The 10,242-nt window shown below is 37.7% G+C and overlaps 1 long non-coding RNA gene across 6 annotated transcripts; it reads right to left on the reverse strand.

The window, feature by feature from the left end:
• Positions 1-6,079: 6,079 nt before the first annotated feature.
• LOC127128608 (uncharacterized) lies at positions 6,080-9,279 on the reverse strand. 6 transcript variants are annotated; one of them, XR_007805981.1, is made up of 6 exons: positions 8,585-9,275; positions 8,102-8,394; positions 7,940-7,989; positions 7,212-7,730; positions 6,855-7,102; positions 6,080-6,754 (listed from the first exon to the last, which is right to left on the reverse strand). It is a non-coding gene; the product is annotated as an uncharacterized LOC127128608 (long non-coding RNA). The 6 variants fall into 6 exon arrangements; XR_007805980.1 differs by having other exon boundaries at positions 6,840-7,102; XR_007805984.1 differs by having other exon boundaries at positions 6,080-7,102; positions 7,848-7,989; positions 8,585-9,279.
• Positions 9,280-10,242: the final 963 nt, after the last annotated feature.

Raw genomic sequence — 10,242 nt, forward strand, 5'->3', positions numbered from 1 at the left:
TGATCCTCTGCCAGTGCCATACAGCAAGATCCTCCCCTACCTGCTAAAGGATGGATCGATTGTTCTGAAGGAGATAACACTTGTAACTCCACCATATCCTCCAGGCTACGACGCCAATGCTCATTGCGAGTATCACATGGGTGCTCCAGGGCACACAATAGAGAACTGTAAGCCTTTCAAGCACAAGGTTCAAGATTTGATTGACAGTAAGGCAGTTACATTCACGCCAGTTAGGCCAAATGTCGCAATAAATCCCATGCCGACGCATGCAGAGTCGAGTGAAGCTCGGGGGTAAAACTTCCCACCGGCTTGAACAAGCGGAGCAATCCCAACAAAGAGTCAAGAAACGAAGTCCCGTTGCTTTGAATGAAGGCAATCATTATGCCATTTTTACCATTTTGCATGCTTGTAAATTGATCTTGTTTGTCTAAGTACTGTATGCTTTAAACATTGTTATTTGTATTTGGTCTTATCAATGGGATGATTATGCATGCTTTGAATCAATCTTTCATATTCACTCATCTATCACATTTACAAAGCACAAACACATACTTTTCCACTTCACCTTCTTCATCACAATATTGTTAGTAAATGTTGGAAGGAGGATGACGAAAACGAAATACCCATAATTGTTGATTGTATGCTTTCGGATAAAATCCTACTAATGATGTACAGGCATTGTTTCAAATCCCCAAACACTGGAGAGATAAGGAGTTAATCCCTAGTCAACCACTTCGAGCCTAGAAGTAAGAGTTTCTTTCGGATCTACAAACCCTTACGTTTAACCTGGGGCAGGGTAGTGTTCAGTTAATCTGACTACACGTTCAAATTACAAGATGAGATATCCCATATGCGGATCAACCACATGATATTCTTCGCACACATCTTGAAGTGTCGAAGAAACCATACAAATCCAAAATCTATGTCGGTTGTTCTTCAATGACCAATGACTTGGCAGTCATAATTTCAAAAAAAAAAGTCAAAGAAATAGCCCGCTAAGTCCAACACCCTGAAAGGAGACTTAGGCAAAAACTGGGGCAATCCCGATGGATTGAAGCTTCAACAAGCGGTCCATGCAAAAGTTTGGGATCAAAACAAAAATCAAAAGAGACAATGAAAGTCTCCAACAAAACAAAACAAGATTCAGTGACCACCATACCAAAATCAAAGGGTCACCGACATCCAAAAAAATGAAATAAGGTGGCTGCCATTCAAAGAGACCTTGAATCACCATCTTTATCCTTACACCTGCAAAAGACGAATGTGTGTGAATTAACTGAATGTAGGATTGGAGATTATCATGAAGAGGGGGTGGGTTAAAATAAAATTTGAGCCTTATATCCTTTCGTTTCAATAACCGTGAACCGAGCCACGTTACAACCTTCAAAAGACCTAATTGAAGTAGGGTTTATTCTGAAAGCATATTACAGCAAGGTTGTGTAAACTGACTCCTAGAGATCTGCTAATATTATATTCTCTCTATATCAATCACACACTACACCAAATCAGCACCGCGATTGGACTCATGATCCACTCGCCACACACTACCACGACACTCCCAAGTGAATGATTATTTTTTAAAACTTGCATAAGTATTGCATTAACATCACCATTTCCTGAATAACAATTCTTAATTGTCAGTCAGTGCTTGACATTGAGAAAATTCCAACAAGGGGCAATTCGAGTGGCACTTGATCGTCGGCGCTGACACGAATCAGAATCATCTCATAATCCTAGGGATCAGGGGCAAAGCATCTTCTGATCATATTGACCTAAGAAGTAGTCAGCATGACACAGATCTCTAAGCATCGGTTGATCAGGGAGGAAAATCACTTCAATACTCAGTCCGTCTAAAGCAAGTCCCTCAAAGGCTAATCGGGGGGCAAACCATTGCAAGAGTCAAACATTGGAGGAAATGAACTCAGACCATGTCATGTGACAATCACTCCTAAGGTTTCCTTTCAAGGAGAATTCCTTTGAATACCCTACATACTAGGGCAAGACAAGTTGCAAGGGGCAAATTCCCTTCATATCTTCAAGTCAGTCAAGCAGATTGCGTCAGACACTAGTAACTGCTTGAATTCACAACAAAAATGTCGAAAGTCCATACCAATACAACAAGAATCCTTATGGCATGCCAAAAGCACAATCATCATGCGTTGATCACGTCGCTATGCTCAGTTACAGGCTGGCCAAACATCTCAGAAGAAGAAGTCGAGATCTTCTCAAAGACAAATACACAACATATCAGCAAGAGATCAAACTTGGGGCACCAGGAGTACTCACATCCGTTGTTTGATAATCACATCATCAACTACCGAGTTTCGGGAAGTCAGATCCTTCCACCAACCAATAGTCCAATCTTCATTGACAACTACAAAAAAAAAACAAAGTCCACCTTGCTGGCACCCACACAAAAACAAATACAACCAACATTGGTTTCCAAAAATACATTGCCTTTGAAAAGGGGGGCCAATCCCAAACAAACCAATCATTCTTTGCATGCAAACATGCATCACATGCATCACCTCATTACATAACGCATACATGACATTCATGCACATAAACACGAATCAAAATCCAAGGTTTAGTCGTAGGCATCCAGGCCAACCCTCAGTTGAGTCATTGTTTTTCTCTGAGTAAGTTCCTACGCTACTATCGGGCATCCCCCATTGAGCTACATCCTTCAACCTTTTGTTGATAAGATGTTATCCTCAGCAAAGTCAAACATCGTTTCTTTAAAACACTTACCTTGTTTCGCGTTGAGCGTCCCTCAATGAGTCGTTTCCTATAACCTTTTGTTGATAGAAACTGCACCTCCCCAGAGAATTTTTTCTGCAACCTTTTGTTGTTGATACCCCCAAGCAAGTCTTACCCAACAATGTCCCAATACTACCAATCGGGTTTATTGAACTTTGACAGTAGCGTCATTTTTCCAAATATTTTTTCTCACTATCATCCTTTTGGTGAAAGTCCATTGAGGAATAATATTAATAATCACCTTGTTTACGATCAACGTTATCCTTTTGGTGATGGTAAATCCTTGACATTTGTGATCTTACTGTCATCCTTTTGGTGTCGAAGATCCTTGGAGTTTTGGTCCAACCTTCATCCTTTTGGTGAATGGTGACCTCTGCAATAATTACAGCCTACCGTCATCCTTTTGGTGTCGGTGATCCTTATGGTGATAAGGACCCTTGTCATGTTGATTCAACCATCATCCTTTTGTTGATGATAATCTTTGTTGTTATGTGTAACCATCACCCCTTTTGGTGATGACGTCCAGTTCAATCTAAATATCATCCTTTTGGTGATAGAGATTATGGAGTTTGGTTTAAGCTATCATCCTTTTTGGTGATGGTGACCTTTGGAAAGTCCAACCCTACTGCCATCCTTTTGGTGTCAGCAATATTTGAAGTTAGTATAACTTATTATCATCCTTTTGGTGGTAACAAGTTTCGAAGTTATAATCTCACCTTCATCCTTTTGGTGATGGTGATTGTTGACTCATTATCATCTTTTTGGTGATAACGAGTTCTATTATTTGTGGTACCTTCATCCATTTGGTGATGGTGACTGTCGACTTATTATCATCCTTTTGGTGGTAACAAGTTTTGTTGTTGATCTTACCTTCATCCTTTTGGTGATGGCGATCGTTTGATTTTATTTTGACTTATTATCATCCTTTTGGTGGTAACAAGTTTTGTTTTAATCCTACCTTCATCCTTTTGGTGACGGTGACCATTTGAGTTATGGGCTCATTATCATCCTTTTGGTGATAACGGGTTTTATTTTGATCTTGCCCTCATCCTTTTGGTGATGGCGATCATTGAGTTTGTTTCAGCTTATTATCATCCTTTCGGTGATAACAAGTTTTGAAGTTTTGTCCTTATTATCATCCTTTTGGTGATAACAAGTTTTGTTTGTTTGATCTTACTGTCATCCTTTTGGTGTCAGTAATATTTAAGGTTATTGACTTATTATCATCCTTTTGGTGGTAACAAGTTCTGTTGTTAATCTTACCTTCATCCTTTTGGTGATGGTGATCATTTGAGTCTATTTTGACTTATTATCATCCTTTTGGTGGTAATAAGTTTTGTCTTTTAATTATACCTTCATCCTTTTGGTGATGGTGATTGTTGACTTATTATCATCCTTTTGGTGATAACAAGTTTTTGTCTTGATCTTACCTTCATCCTTTTGGTGATGGTGATCAATTGCGTTGTATGCTTATTATTATCCTTTTGGTGATAACAAGTTTTTGTCTTGATCTTACCTTCGTCCTTTTGGTGATGGTGATCAATTGCGTTGTGTGCTTATTATCATCCTTTTGGTGGTAATGAGTTTTGGTGTTTGATAATACCTTCATCCTTTTGGTGATGGTGATTGTCGACTTATTATCATCCTTTTGATGGTAACGAGTTTTGTTGTTTAATCCTACCTTCATCCTTTTGGTGACGGTGACCATTTGAGTTATAGACTCATTATCATCCTTTTGGTGATAACGAGTTTTTGTTTTGATCTTACCCTCGTCCTTTTGGTGATGGCGATCATTGAGTTTGTTTCGACTTATTATCATCCTTTTGGTGATAACAAGTTTTGTTGTTTAACCTTACCTTCATCCTTTTGGTGATGGTGATCCTTTGAGTTGTGTGATTTATTATCATCCTTTTGGTGGTAACAAGTTTTGTTTTTAATTATACCTTCATCCTTTTGGTGATGGTGATCGTTTTGACTTATTATCATCCTTTTGGTGGTAACAAGTTTTATCTTGTACTATACCTTCATCCTTTTGGTGATGATGATCATTGAAGTTATTTGACTTATTATCATCCTTTTGGTGATAACAAGTTTTATTGTTGGATCTTACCTTCATCCTTTTGGTGATGGTGATCTTTGAGGTTGATGAATCAACTATCATCCTTTTGGTAATAGCTTTGATATTATACTTTCGGTAATGGAAAATTTTATCAGAATAACCATCATCCTTTTGGTGACGGACATCATCCTTTTCGTGATGGAAATCTTTGGTTTGTGTCTAACTTTCATCCTTTAGGTGATAGCAAGATTTGTGGTTGATCTTACCATCATCCTTTTGGTGATGACGATCTTTGTTGCAGCCACTGTGGCCATCATCCTTTTGGTGATGACTACTTTTGGAAGCACGGTTTATCCATCATCCTTTTGGTGATGACAATCCTGACAATCATAGTGAATTACTATCATCCTTTTGGTGATAGAAATTAATTCTACTGTCATCCTTTTGTCGCCAGAAAGCCTGTTCAGTTTTAGTCCCACATTTTTCTTTACAATAATAACGATCTGTGCAAGATTCAAGTGTCGATTCGAGGGGTGGCATTGACTTGGCATTCTACCCTATTACCTTGGTACTGTTAGAATCCATTGCATTTTCTTTCTGCATTTCTCCATTGCATTTCAAAAGACAAAATTTGGGTCTTTTCGTATTTAATTACCTTATACCACGAAAGTAAAGACTATTGTCATCCTTACTTTCTAGTTCAAGATAATTAAATAGGGGTAGCTGTCATACCCCAATTTTGTCCGGGCATATTTAAATTTTCATAGAATTGATTTTATTTTTATTTTGCATCATATGTACAGCATGACATGCATATCGTTCGGCCATACACGTTTGTTAAAACCTAGTGTGATTAAATTCAAGTGCTGATCATGCCTGTTTGATTCAGGATTGGTGGTTCATTAAGTTCATAGCTTGGTTCATTAATCATGTTCATGTGATCAGTTTGGATCATGTTCAAATCTATCATATACATATCTAGTCAAGGCTTGATCCAAAATCCAATTTTATACTTTTAATCCATCATCCAATTCAATTTCTTATTGTATTTTTAATCCAAATAAACTCAAGTTTTCATCATCCATTGTCCATAAAGCATCTTATCAAACCTGTATTATAAGCCAAACATTCATTTCACATTCCATAACCATTTTCTATTTACAGTTCACTTCACAAAACAATTTCATGCACCCTTAAAAAAATCACACAATCACAATTCAATGTTCAGAAATTCCATACAACTCATCCATCCTATCAAAATCACATAAAAAATCCACTCATTTACATTAACCAAAATTCAATTACAAATTTGAAACTAAACCATTCAAGAGGCCCTACGCATCATATTCTATGCAACAACTCATTACAGTGTGCTAAACCAAATACATCCACCAGGTGACTCCAAGCCACTATTCTCAAATGCATTCAAAACCTAAAGCTGAAGTTACATCCTAAGTTCCATCGATACCGCTTCAGTAATTTACATTTCTCTACAATGCATAACTGTCATAAGACATTGAAAGGGACCTATGGCAATACTTTGGATTACAATTTGCATAAAGTTTGGTTGCCATGGATTTCACGAACTCTTGCTCTCCCGTTAGAAGACAGAGGTTCCGCAGTGTGGCTTGTTCTTCTGAAGGTTTATGCATTTTGCTTTCCATAGCCAGCATTGAGCATAACCTGTGGAATAACCAAAACAGCAGCATGCACAGAACTAAGCAATGGCACATCAGTGAAAAGAACCCAAAGCTGCGAGCGAAGCCACAACACCGAGCTGCTGCACAAAACGTAAGGCCAAAAGTCAGACGTCGTTATAAGCACAATTCATTTACAGTTTAGTTTTGGGTTGCCATGAATGAGGCCAAATAGCATAAACCAAATGTAGTCACATGTTGGTAATTCAAACATCAGTAAATCCACTGCATCGTTAACCTGCGACATATCCACAAACAACAATGAACAATAAAATGCAAGAGTAAATCGAAATGAGAAATTCAGTTCCAAAGGGATAACTCACATGGTCACAATTTACCTAGCTGTATGAATGTCGCATTACTTGTTATCGCCTGCTATCATTGTTGGTGATATTGAGCACAGGATTGGCAATACTATGGTGAGTTAGAATGATAGCATCCCAATGCACTAAACTGCAACACTTCATGCTGCGTGTCCGTTGATTAACCGCTAAGATCAAAACGCAAATCCGATGACAGTTTGCAAAAGGCAGCGTCCCACGTGATACAACAGCGATCCAAGCCACAAGCGAAACAACCAATGAACCTGCATAAATAGCAAGACACAACAAGAAGCAACTTATGTCGTATTCATACTAAGCAAAGATTCATAATAGCTTTTGAATGGCATTGGTGCCAAGAGTTAAAAGCCACACCACGTATTGGCCAAGTTGAGATCGACTTCGGTTAATTCATATACAAGTGCAATGTCTCGGTGTACCATCAAATGTAGCATTGTTATCAAAGTTAATCCAAATTTTTTGTAATGAAGTTCATATTCTTTTCAAATATATACACATCTGCTGACCAGAAGGATGAAGGAAGTGTGTCTGATTCTTGTCCCTCTGAAAAGAATGGAGTTCAATAGTCCAGCGAATCCAGTTTACCAGTTGAGCTACCTAAGCCAATAGAAACACCAAGGAATGATGAATTGTGCCTGACTCCATGCTCTCAGATAGCAGCAAGCTAGAAAACGACTGTCTACAGAAGCAGACTCAAAGTCTCAATTAACTTCTGCAATGGATGTGGATGAAGTTTTCTACTTCATTGCCGGCAAGGATTGACTCCCAGTCAGTAATATCTTCCCAAGGGGCAGTTGGAGATCATGCAGGAAGTGTTATAGAAGTGAAAAAATGATGACACAAAGACCAAACAGGATAGCAACCAAGTCCAACCTGCAAGCAACCAAACCAGTGAATCAAGATCAACCTTGTTGCAACATTGTTAATTTCAGCAACACAAAGAAGCAATTGAAAAGTGGAAGGAACCACAACTACAATACAAACACATACACAATCACATCCTGGAAATGTTTTATCCATTCCACAACAGACCGGCATGGACTGCATAACAACTTAATGCGAGTGCAATATAATCACGTTACCTGTATAAACCAAGAGAAGCTTAAATTTCTGGAAGTTGTGAGGAAATGCCCTGTCATATCAGTTGACAGAAAAAGAAGACCACAATGGCAAAAAGGAATAGTTAAGGGCCATAAGTGATTTGAGGATGAAATTACATAACAGTAAAAATCAATTTTTCTTACCACAGCAAGCATACATTTTACTACATCGAGGGTTTAAGAAAGGAGTCAGCGGAATGGGTCACATTTTTCAAGCTTTCCCTACAGACTAAACCAAATGCTTAATATCTTCATTTTGGGACCACTTCCGCTTGGAGGAACCACACAGAATCTGTGAGAGATTTTCTCTAACAGAAAAATCTTGATCCGCTTACCAGCTCATAGGGGGTGACGAGAAAAGAAACCTCGTACCTAAAGGCCCTATATAGAGAGCATCCCAATCGCTGCAGGGGAGGAGATTATCCGGTACCGTTACCCTGCACGAAAATTGACCAAAATCCAAATCAAAAATCATCACCAAAGCTCGATTAATCTCCATTTCAACTCTGATTTTCATACCGAAAATCAGAACTTGAAGAGCTTAACTTCCATTACCACCACTACAAGCAGCTATGCAAGAACGAAAGAGAAAGAGAAAGGCGAAGCGAATCGGAAAAGAATAGCTACCTGTGAGTCATCTCGGTATCATCTGAACTTGGTAGAACTTTGTTTAAATGATGTTGTATTGTGATTCTTTTCCTTCTGTTCTTCTGATTGTACATGTAATACCTTGGAAATCATGAAATCGGGGTTCAAGGGTGTGGATTGGGGATACGTTTTTTGTTTAGCTTGTTTGTGGTCTACATTGATTACTGTCTCGTTATTGTTCTGTTTGCTTGTTAAATTTTGTTTATGAAATCCGTGTGTGCGTATGATATTGCCTGGGTAAAGTATTTGTTGGTTGAGGATTTGCATCAGAATTTCCATATTGAATGAGGAAAGTTAAGGTTTTGAAAAGTGGGTGAGGAGTGACGTTTTTAAGTTTTATTGAGTTGGTGATGATGAACACCATGAGGTGTTCATCCGTGAATCTGGAGTTTGGTATGCGTTTCAATTTTTTGTTGGGTTTTCAAATGGGTTTAGGTTTAGTGTTTGTTGAGAGAAGATGAATGAATGGCTTTTCAAAGAAGGAGGAGAAAAGCATGATTTGTTGGGTTTCTGTTTCTTTCTGCAGATGCGTAGGTTTGCCTTTAGGCATTTTGATGGTTTTAATTAGTAATAGTATTAATGAATGAATGACCGTTCGTTTGGTCTACCCAAAGGTTGATTGTGACTGAGCATTCAAAGGCTGGTTTTGTGGTTCCCAATCATAAAATGTTTTTTATTATTGGTCATTAAGGGTTAGCCTTGATTAAGCAAAGTGTTGGGACATTCCAATAAAGTCGTTTCGTCCTCCAGGTTTGGTCTAAAGGCCATGTGATTATTGTTTGGAATTATCTTCCTGTTGGGCCGGTTCAGTCATGGGCTTCTGGCCCAACGTGTTTAAAAGGGAGTATCCTTTGATTTACTGTTTTTTTTTCTCTCTTCATAAACCAAACACCTTATTTAAACTATGCACCCCTAGCTCCCTATAATATTAAATAAGCCTTATATTTATATCATTTTTTACCATATTAGCTAATCAAAGTTATTTTAATCATTTAATATTGACCAAATTACTTTTTCCGACTAACTTTGTTTTAGATCGAATCCAAATCTTTTTATCCATATACTCTAAAAGATTTATTTTAAATTATTTTTTGGATGAAAAGGGGAATAGTAAGCCTCCGCTTCACTATCTCTCGATTATTCGAATAATTGGCGTACGCCATATTGCTCGGATTTTCGTCATTCAATTAAAACCCTAATAATCATACAATTTCAAATCACTTTTCCAAATTAAATATAATTTCTAAACTCAAATCACTTTTAAACTTCAACCATCATATTCAAATCATTTTTATAAAAAAAATCAATTACCAATTCTAAATCCGTTAAGTTCTAAATTTTCAGATAATAAGAGGATAGGAGGCGTACGCCTCACTATCTTTCGATTATTCGAATAATTGGCGTACGCCACATTGCTCGAATCTTTATCATCAAATTAAAACACAATCGAATAAATTCAAACTATTTTCACAAATCAAATACAATATATAAAAACATATCTTTCTTAAATTAAACTTCGGATGACAACAGATGGAAGGCGTTCGCCTCACCATCTCTCGATTATTTGAATAATTGGCGTACGCCACATTGCTCAAATTATCGACTTCCGACTAAAACACGCTAACTAAACTTGGATA

The sequence above is a fragment of the Lathyrus oleraceus genome, chromosome 1 (assembly GCF_024323335.1).
Source record: "Lathyrus oleraceus cultivar Zhongwan6 chromosome 1, CAAS_Psat_ZW6_1.0, whole genome shotgun sequence".
In the NCBI taxonomy this organism is placed as follows: domain Eukaryota; kingdom Viridiplantae; phylum Streptophyta; class Magnoliopsida; order Fabales; family Fabaceae; genus Lathyrus; species Lathyrus oleraceus.